Source organism: Euprymna scolopes, chromosome 9, assembly GCF_053919585.1.
Source record: "Euprymna scolopes isolate OS-2025 chromosome 9, ASM5391958v1, whole genome shotgun sequence".
Classification (NCBI taxonomy): Eukaryota; Metazoa; Mollusca; class Cephalopoda; order Sepiida; family Sepiolidae; genus Euprymna; species Euprymna scolopes.
This window is the reverse complement of record NC_136490.1, coordinates 26412359-26419842: the sequence shown is the minus strand read 5'-3', so window position 1 is coordinate 26419842 and position 7484 is coordinate 26412359. Positions and strand designations below refer to the sequence as shown.

Below are 7484 nucleotides of genomic sequence, written 5' to 3'. Positions count from 1 at the left end.
AATAAAAATGTAAAAAAAAAAAAATCAAGTTTCCGAATTTTTTTTAGATGAGGATTGGTTATTAGTATTATTTGGATTCATCGAACTTGACTTGGACTACCTATCTCATCTTGACATTCAATGAATCCAAATAATACAAAAAAAAATAATAAATATAAAAAATAATAAATCTTTCATTTTATTTTAAATATGCAAAAAAATAATCAAGTGTTACTTATTTTTGTAAAATATGTTTTCTAAAAATGAAAATTTAATAAAACCCTTTGAAGAAGAAGAAAAGAAAAAAGTGCAACTCTAGTTGTTGTCTAATGGCGGAACATTTTTAGGTCGACGTGAGATTTTCACATTACACCGTTTCTTTTTTTTTTTTTTTTTTTTTTGTAAACGCGCACCGGGATCGTTCTTCCTTCGTTACGTCGATATTTCTATCAATACAGAGATAAGAAATAAAATAAATTTCCCGTTTTTGTTGTTAGTGGGGGTTTTTTTTATTACACACACACACACACATACACACACACACACACTCTCTCTCTTTTACTTATATGTGTGTTCGTGAAGCCAAATTGTTAGTTTACACGTAGTTACGAAACTCCATATACCTGCTCGTTTTGTGAAGTTGAAACAATAACATAAGGTATTATTTTCAGCACTCACTTGTCATGTTAAAAAGAAAACGTATTTAATAAATTTAGGAGAAAAGGTTTAAAACTATTTGATTAATAAAACCTTACTTTTTTTTTTTTTAGAGAGAAGTTGGTTAGTATGCTATGCTTTTAGAGTTGGTAGCTTTTGTTTATAGCGCTCTAATTTTCTCTCATTTTATGTGGTCATTCGATTTGTACTTTTAAAATTAAATTGCAATTTTAAGGCATACTTAGAAAGGAAAACGGTGCTAAGCACTTTCACGTGGAACATGGGCACTGCGTAAACGTTTTTTTTTTTTTTTTTATGACTGCTCCCTAAAATGCGCAAAAGGTTTTCTTTCACTTTCTACGTGTATCTGCTACACTTTTTTAATTGAGCGTGTATTTTATTTTCATTTCTTTGGCTAAATTTTATTCATACTTTTATTTCGTGTTTGTTTTTATTTTATTTGTAGGTACTATGACAGTTTATCGCTGAAAATGGAGACGCCATTTTTATTTATTTATTTATTTTTTTATTAGCACCTGTCATCAAAATAAGAGGGGGAAATCAGTATTTTAAACTGACCTTTTAAACTATGACATTTTTGCCATTTCATGCTTCGGCGAAGCAAAATAAGCATGAAATGGCAAAAAAAAAAAAAAAATTCGGCTGACGTCATGGCCATCGAGCTGATGTACACAGACAGGACAGCACTGTCAAAAGTCGCCATTAAAAATGCGTGATAAAAACTTGAATAATTAGACTTACTATTGTCGAAGCTTATAACTACTTGAAAAATGTAATTTAAACCCTTTTTTTTAATAAAAGGAGCAAAGACCAAAAATTAAAATAACAGGTTTAATAGCAAAATATGCAATATTTATTTTTTTAAAATCTGTTTTCTCTAAAAAAAGATTTTAAAAAAAAATCAATGAATTTTAACTTACTTCGAATATAATAAATATATATAAATCCCCCAAAAATCACTTGCCTATAAAAAATACTAATCAATGGGTACTTCCATTCTTCATTGTTAAGAATTTATCCATATTAATATTTTATATTCCATGTACTTTTTAAATAAAATATTTTTTAAGCAATGATTAAAAAATACCGCGACTTTAAATTGTCATATCAGATGGTCACAGAGCGGGTGTGTCTCCCTTTCTTCCAGTTGAGAACTACGGTGGCCTAAATCGCCATAATTAATCTCCTCTTTCTATTTCTGACATGTTTGCTGTCAACAAAAGTTAGTTAAACATGAGTCACCGTACTTCAAAAATGATCACATTCACTCATAAGTTTACTTTTATAAACAAACCCCTCGACAAATTTTCCATTTTTTTTTTTTTATTCTCTTAAAGAAATATATAAGTTTTTGATGTAAAATATTTTATTTCTTCTTTATGGAATGATTTTTTTTAAATATCTAAAATAAAACATTGAATGAAATAGAAAACATTATAGTAAGTGCTTAATATTTACTGGACAATATTTTCAAAATATGAGGTTCCACTTAAAAAAAAAATTTTTAACGTTTGACTTCACGGGTAAATATGCACATAATTATTCCTTTGTTTTTGTTTTAAATTAGATTATTTTATTTATTGATCTTTTATCTTCAATTTGTGATATATAAACCTTAGGTGAGAAAATTATTTTCATTTTAATAGAAACATTTTGAAATAATGGGGGTGGTGAAATTTAAAAAAAAAACGTTTGTATAGAATATTATATTCGGTTTATTGGAAAGAGCATAAAATTTAACGTTAAACCTGCAAATATCGTAAAAATTAAACCAATAGAAATGTAGGAGCGAGCCTAAGTGACTTCAGGCCACATACTACTACCATGAAGAAAAGACATTGTTTCTTTAATCCTCTCTTTCTCTAAAAGAACTCAACTAACCAAGATACCCAAAAATGTATTCCCTTTTCTCTTCTGCTGTTGCTGCTCGCTCACACACACACACACACACACACACACACACACTCTCTCTCTCTCTCTTTGGCTGATGATTGACCTAAAAAGGATTGGACAGTCAGTCTCCAGGCTTCTATGTGGTCACACGTGTCCTGCAAAGAGCAGACACAGAATTCTAAGAAAATAAAATATTCCTCTCAAGCTAATATTTGTATCCATTTTGTCAGTTATAACAACCAATAAACAAATATTGCAGAAAAATTTTGATAGATTGAAAAAATTTCACTCATAAAATTCAATTCATTACGTGGGGGAAAAAAAGTCTGCATGAGCGCGCGCATGCACTTTGTAAGCACTTTTTTTTTTTTTTTTTTTTAAATAAAAAATCATATTTCTATTATTTTTTTTAAAACTTTACTAGTTTAATTTGGAAGTATATTTCATAAAGAAATTAAACAACCCACTTTAAAAAGAGAAATTACGAGTTTTTTTTTATATTCGTAGTTTTGTGTTAGGAGTGTCAAAAATTTCAAAAAAAATTCTGACACACCTGCGCCTATAGTGAAATATGCATTTGCTCCGATGTTGTCCGCAGTTCGTTCGAGGGAGCGTTCTTTATTCCGAAAAGGAAAGAAGTTTGGCGTGTTTTTTTTGTTTTTGTTTTTTTTTTCTTGATTATTTTATGTTTTCTATTTTTGTCTGTTTTTTTTTTAGGGGGGGGGGCTGGAGATTATAGTTATAGGAAAATTAGTGCAAGTCCAGATAAGCACTTGTGGCGATAAACAAAAATCAGTACTAGTGCAGAGTGATCCGTGCTGAAATAATAACATTATTATTTAAAAAGCCATTCTTAACATGGGGAGGGGAGGGTGTTTTGTACCTATTCTATACTTCAACCTTACAATTGAATAAAAAAACATAAAACTTTAATTAAACTTGAAAATATGATTTAAAGAATAGCGCGGATCACTCTCTGCTAGCACCCCAAAATCTTTGATACCATTTTATTTTCTTGGTTAAACATAAATAAATAAACCTAATCGACGAGAACACGACTGTTCTTGTTTTAATAATTATTTTCTATTCAATAGTCTCCATTCTGCCCCCCCCCCAAAAAAAACATAACAAAATAATCAAGCCAAAATAACAATAATAAAAACAACACATACCAAACTTCTTTCTTTTCGAAATAAAGAACGTTTGCTTCAGCAGATGTGTATTTTGCTATAGGGGCCTCGGCCTCGCTTGTGTACGTCCGCCAAAACTTCAACTCTATAATGATTAGTAATTGTCTGTATTTTTTTAGATGAGGTGTTTTCATTGATTGAGATTGTCGGGCTGACTTCCTCATCTTGGTTGTTATCGTCACAACGTTTCGGCCGTTTTGCCCTCCGGCTTTCATCAGGTGTTTTGTATCGAACTGAGGAACCGTTTGTTAGGAGTCTCGAACCCAACCCTTTATTATTATTACGGGGGTACCGTGTTCGGACTCCAGCTAGGCTCTGGGACATAGTTGCTGATTCTCTGTTTTTAATGTTACTTTTTACTGCCTTCGTTCAGGATTGAACTCAGCACCTTTGGGTAACTGTAAACTTTGATACAACGTCTAGGACCACTCGGCCATATGTCACTAGGGCTATAATGATTACTTCCGGAAAGAACTAAGGTACTTGTACAGTTTAATTAAGACATTAACAAATGAAAATATATATATATAAAAGGTTATATTGTACGTGTCCGTTTTGGACTGAAGATCTCCGAAAAAGTTCATTTAATTTGATCGAGCATTTTTTTTTTTCTGCGGAAAAACACGTTTTTATGGGAGCACGTTGAAGTCAGCCATCTTTGATTTTTTGAACACTCCATGGGGAGATAACTCAATTTAAAGCACAAACACTCCCTCCCCATCTTTAATACTAGCTTTTCTTTCTAAAATTAGAATCTTTTGCTCGATATCATAAATTGTTTTCTCGCTGTAAAAAAAAAAAAAAATAAATAAATAAAAAATAAATAAATAAAAAAAAACTGCTTGATGAAATTAAGTGAAACTTTTTTTTCGGAAAACTTCATTTCATAACGGATACGTACAACATAACCTTTTTTTCGATATTTTCATTTTTGAATGTCTTGATTAAACTGTACAAGTACCAGAACTAATTACTACGTGCCACAGCGTAGTATAACCCCACCCCCACCCTCGAAAGTCGTTCTTAACAGGGGGAGGTGTTTATACTACGCTGGGGCACGTAGTAATTAGTTATTTCCAGAAGTAAGCATTTTCTAGTTTAATTTTTTTGTTGTTATTTATTTCATGCTTCGGTCATAGTTTAAAATACTGATTTCTCCCTCTTGTTTCGACGACAGGTACCCCCCCCCCCACACACCAAAAAAAAAAAAAAATGGCATCTCCATTTTCAGTGATAAGCTGTAATAGTACCTATTTTTATCATATTTTCTCCACTAAATATTTTCTTTGGGGGGGGGGCGTTTCTACACTATTGGGACGAGATTTTGCAGTCGATAAATGGAGTTTTCAGATAAAAAACAATGGTTTCAACTGATTTTTTTTTTTTTTTTTTTTTTGTCAATTCTAATAAGTTACAAATTATGCAGTCGGAATTACCTAACTATTACTGAATTATGCAAAAAAAAAATAATAAATAAATAAACTTTAATCGTGGTAGCAGGGGAAAAATCTCCGCCATCTTGTTTGAATCGAAGCGGAAAATTACCTCCCTTTTGAACTCTTCTGTGTCCTATGATCGTTTTCATCAAATTCTATTTTTTATTTTCTTTAATAATTTTCCACCTTTTTGATTTTCGTAATTTTTGGATATAATCATCTTAAAAATATGAGGAATATGTATATACCATTGTTTTCATGTAAAATTTAATATTACGATTTCCTAAATTTTGTCCCAATAGTGTAAAAGCGCCTTTTATTTGTTGGGTATTATTTTACTTTTTGAGGCCCGTCTCACGTTCGTATAAAAAAATATTTTTTATTTTATAGATTTCGGTGTGCTTTTAAAGAATATGATAACCGTTTTCGTCGCAAATTTACCGTTAGCATGGTATTAACTCCTAAACCCTGGTCATTTTACAGCCTTCGTTTATGCTATACGCGAGCGCGCGGTTGCATACACAAAGGCTGTTAAATGTGCACTCGCGTACCAAACTGCCTTCTCACATAGCGAAGTAATCTTTGGCGAACAATTTAAAATGAGATGAAATAGTTTTCCAAATATTAAGCCATGTAATTCTATGTTATCAGTGGTGGCCATTTCTGTACGTGCAAGCGTGCGTATTTTATAACATAAGAAATTACATTGCTTACTATCCAGAAAAGGTAATCTCCAAAAAATACCGTTAGGGCTTACAACATGGCCGCCAGAAGAGTCACGTGATCCGGTTGATCCAAAACATGAATCGTGCAAATGGAAAACGCAGCCTTGAAGGCAAACTTTGACAAACAATCACAATTTGTTTGTATTTAATTTTTTGTTGATATAATGTTGTTATAAAAATAGGCAAACTTTGAGAAACAATCTTAGGTTGTTTTTAGTTAAAACAGTGTTTATAAAAAGTATTTTATTCAGAACAAACAAGTGGTCGTGGTCGACGGAACGCAATTGAACCATGACAATTCCTGGAATTGAACCACGACGATTCCTGAAATTGGAACTGCTACCTACCTCAGAGAATTACAAAAATATCAATGGCCCTTAACGTATCACCCTTGTTCCTCGTTCCTCGTGTTCATGACAATAACGCTATACTTGGCGAAACTATGACATTGTCTCGGCTAATGTTAGCAATGCCAGATGACGTGCACATATTGACATGGCTTGCACAGAGACGTCTGATAGCCAATTCATACAATTGTCAAATTTGTGGGTCACCATGCGTGTTGGCTCGATATTCCGAATCCAAGGATGGTTGGAGATGGCGTTGCCGAAACGATGGATATCGTAATACAATTAGAACGAACTCTTTTTTTCAAAGAAGCAACCTCAATCTAAGAACCATTGTAATAATTATGTATATGTGGAGCATGGATTTTCCATAAAAAACTATGGCAACAGAAAGTGAGGTGAGTGCCAACACAGTGAGCGACTGGTGCAACTTTTTGAGGGAAGTGTGCACTCAGTACATTGAACAAAACCCAATTCAATTGGGGGGTGTAGATGAGACCTGGACCCCAAAAGAGGTTGAAATTGATGAAAGCCATTTTTACCCTCGGAAATATCACAGAGGAACTGTCCGACGTAGCCATTGGGTGTTCGGTGCCATCGAACGAGGCTCTAAGAATTGCCTTTTGATCGAGGTTCCAGACAGAAAACGTGAAACTCTGGTCCCTATAATTCGCCAATGGATCTTACCCGGGACTCATATAATAAGCGATGGGTGGAGCGCTTATGCAACCGTAGCAGACATTGACTTTGGTATTTACAGCCACGATGTTGTTGTCCACGAAAGAAATTTTGTGGAGCCTAACGACGCGACTATAAATACTCAACTTATTGAAAATACTCAACTTATTGAAAATACTCAACTTATTGAAAATACATGGATGCGAGCGAAGAAAAAACTTCGTCGTCAATTCGGTACATCAAGGGCTCTCTTCACTTCATATTTAAATGAATTTATGTGGCGTGAAAGAGTCGGCCCAAATAAATTTTGTGAGCTAATTTGTTGCATCGCCTCCATCTATTCTGTCTAAATTTATAAAATGAAAATTAAAAATATAAACTGTTTTTTTTTTACATCATATTTTTATAACATTACATCTTAAAAAAAATGAACACCTTGTTTTAAATACCATTTTTATGAAAAACTCTGAATAAAATATTTTTTATAAACACTGTTTTAAAAAACAAACAAACTGTGATTGTTTCTCAACAAAAAATTAAATGACCGTTCTAAATCGT

General features: G+C 32.5%; 1 protein-coding gene across 1 annotated transcript in view; it reads left to right on the top strand.

Moving 5' to 3' along the window:
• Window positions 1-502: 502 nt before the first annotated feature.
• The window catches only part of LOC145284473 (putative oxidoreductase YteT), a 51358-nt gene continuing 44376 nt past the window's right edge, over window positions 503-7484 (top strand). The window contains exon 1 of the mRNA XM_080133319.1: window positions 503-637. The gene's annotated coding sequence lies outside the window, so the exon portion shown is untranslated. The remainder of the gene's footprint in view (window positions 638-7484) is intronic.